The sequence below is a fragment of the Martes martes genome, assembly GCF_963455335.1.
Source record: "Martes martes genome assembly, chromosome: 1".
In the NCBI taxonomy this organism is placed as follows: domain Eukaryota; kingdom Metazoa; phylum Chordata; class Mammalia; order Carnivora; family Mustelidae; genus Martes; species Martes martes.
Window position 1 is genome coordinate 428,656 of NC_137888.1, and position 3,433 is coordinate 432,088.

The following is a 3,433-nucleotide window of genomic DNA, read 5'->3' on the forward strand; positions in this document are numbered from 1 at the left end:
TGCTGTGTCCTGTTGCTTCCTCATTCTTTTCTCATCTCTGCTGACAGGGTAATTGTAGGTTAATTGCTCAGCTTGGTTTATTTTCATTTGATCTGCAATATAAATTTTTATTCATGATTCACTTTGTTTGCAAAAGGAATTAAGGTAGAAACCGAAGGCAAAGGGCAGTCGATGGGACGGGAGGCGCGTGCCAGGCTTGGGTCGGTTCCAGCTGTGGCCTCGGCTTCAGTGCCCAGCTCGCCAGGAGGCGGCTGGAGCTTGCCCACAATAGCCCTCCGGTCCCACTGGCTGTGGGTGGGTCTCAGCACCTCCCTGTAGGGCGTCTGCTCGCAGCGGGATCCCCTGATAGCTGCCCACACAGGTGGCAGTGGAAGGAGGCTGAGGATGCCCCTGGAGGGCACCAGGGCCACGGGCCCCTCTGCCGTGTGTGACCTTCATGCCTGGGCATTTTCACCTGGGGTTTTGGGTGCTGTCTCAGAGCAACGCCCCCCACCTTTCCTCACTCAGGAGGATGAGGGTGGTAAAGATAACTTCGGGTTTTCTTCAGTGAAAAGAACTGAACCATTAGTTTCTACGCGATGACTACTGATAGGTGATTTCCAGCCTTCCTCCAGGGACAGGGCTGGCCCCAGGGGCACCTGAAGACCTTGCTCGGGACAAGTGGGACACACAGCTCGTTTGCAAGGCGTTAGGCCGCCTCGGACACCTGCCCCGCAGCCAGGCCTTCGTGGGTGTGAGGTGCAGGGGCTTGACACCCTGTGTCCTTGATGCCCCGCCGGTTCTTGGAGGGCAGAGGGGTGGGGGCTGCTCTTGGGCCATGCAGGAACAGCCGAGAGTGGAAACAAGCCGCGGTGGCCAGAATTCTTAAGAGACAAACGCCGGTGACCTATTGGGTGATCTTGAGTGGTGTAACACGCGTAGAATTGGAAATTCTACAAAATGGGGATGGGGGGAGGCAGAAAAACAGCTGGGTAACGGCTGAGGTTCTCCCGGACGTGAGGTGCATAAGCGCACAGATGTGTGAAGCTCAGCAGAGACCAAACGGGGTGGCCTTCGGAAGCGGAGGAGCAGCCGCTGCCGCGCGAGCCCCCGTGCGCGCCGGCTTGTGGCCCTGGAAGACGGGCGCGCCAGCCACGTGAGTCACTTCACTCCCTGTAAAGGGCTACGCACTCCAGCTAAAGGCACAGACTGTCACACGGCATGAGAAATCACGGCCCAGCTCTGTTGTCCTTGAGAAATTTTAGTTGTAAAAATACAAGATAAAAGTACAAGTTTAGAAAAATATATAACAAAAGCCATCATGACAAAGAAATACCATATTAGTACCAAAGTAGGTTTCAGGAAAAGGAACAGAACTAGAAACGAAGAGGTATTTAATCACAATAATGTATATGTACCTTTCAGAATACAAAAAACAAAAACGTGCAGCCGTAGAGGGAATTCAGTAAAACACAGAGTGGGAGATTTCAACATTGTCTCAGCCACTGTGGCCAGAGGGTTGAACCAGCCTGAAGTAATGGGCATTTGTGGGACACTCCATGTCATTCTTTCCAAGAGCTTACGGACCATTCACGAAGACCACACACTGGTCAGGAAATGAGTCTCGAGAAATTCGAAAGGATTGAAGCGAGCAGTGCATTCTCTAAGCACAATGGAATTAAATTAGAAAATCAGTAGCTAAGATAAAAATCCCAAATATTTGGAAATTAAACAATATACTTCTAAATGACCAATGGTCAAAAATGAAAGTACCAGGGAAACAAAGTATTTCAAGCTAAAGAAAAAATGAGCTGGGAGTTTGTGGGATATGGCTAAGGCAGTGCTTACAGACATGGCCGCAGGCCTACGTGTTCATGCTGTAAATAAGGTTTCAAATCTTACGTGTTCATGCTGTAAATAAGGTTTCAAATCTTACGTGTTCATGCTGTAAATAAGGTTTCAAATCTTACGTGTTCATGCTGTAAATAAGGTTTCAAATCAGCGATCTAAGCGTCCACGTTTAAAAACCTGAAACGAAAGTAGAAGGGAGGAAATACCAGGTAAGAGTACGAGTCAAATGCTGTAGGAAGCCTAATGGAGAAGATGGGTGAAACCACGAGTTGGTGCTTGGAGAACACTAACAAGCCTCTGGTCTGATCCAGAAAGGAAGGAAAGCCGCTGTGGGTGCCCACGAGGCGCATGGCCATGGGTCCCACAGACACGAGCCGGCTGTCCGACCTGCCGACCCGCCGTGGTCAGCCTGAGTTCGCCATCCCGCCCCCTCTGCGTCCCCCGACTCCCACCGCCCCGTTCGAGGAGTCTTACGTCCTGCTGCACACACCTGCCGACGCTGCTGCTCTGTGTTCACACTCAGTTTTCCGCCTTGGCCGCGTCTGTGTGTCCTCAGAGGCGTGAGACCGCAGAGTGAGTGCGAGGGACTGTCGTGGGCGGCTCGCCGGTGTGCCCCCGCACAGACACAGACAGGCTCCCCGAAGGACGCGGTCGTCACCTAGGTGGTTGTGAAAAGAAAGGGGAAATTTAAATAGCCCTGTATCTATTTTAAAGAAATTGAATTTGAAATTTAAAACTTTTCCAGAAGAAAGCTCTAGGCTGAGATGGCTTCCTGGTGAATTTTCTCAAAAATAGAAGAGAGAAATAACACAAATCCCCAGACCTTAGAGGACGAAGGAGCACTTTGCAACTCCTTTCATAAGGCCAGCATGGCCTTGGGAGCAAAAGCAGACCAGGACCCTCCCGGAAAATGGTGAACAGATCAGTGTCCCTCACAGACTAGTATTAAGTTGAACCTAGTGATGAGAGCATGGGGCGTCCTCATCAGAAACCTGGCGGAGGGTGATGGGCCTGTGGCTGGAGGGGATAGGATGTCCCGAGGGTTTTCTAGGGGTCGTGGGAAGGGGCCAGTGGAGGGGAGGCCTTCTCTCGGCCGGGGCAGAGGCCTCTGCCCTGGGAGTCCTGGCATCTCCCGCGCACCCGTTCTCTGTGGGCGCTGTCTGCGCCTCCGTGGTCCTTGTCTGACGTGAGAGGCTGTGGGTCCAGACCCTGGGTCTTTCTCAGGTTGTGTAAGGTACAGTCCTCTCTTCTACAAAAGCCGACTCCAGGATTCTCTGCTTGCAGCACCCTCCAGCCAACGTGGCCGTCTGGGGGAGACAGTGGCTTTGTTCGGCCTGGAGCCCAGCACCCGCACCCCAGTGCCCTTGATGCTGCGTGCTGTCGGGGCTGTGGGGGCTGTGGGGGCTGTCGGGGCTGGAGGGCGTGCTGCCTCCTTGGTCAGACTGTGTCCAGTTCGGAGGAGCAGGAGATGACATGTCCGCGGCCTCACAGCTGCCGAGAAGCACGAGCGAGACCTGTAGAGCTGGGAGCAGGGCTGAGCTCACGTACCCTCCCGGGCACTTCGTGGGCAGACCGGGCGTCGGGGCGGGCTCAGCCGTGCTCC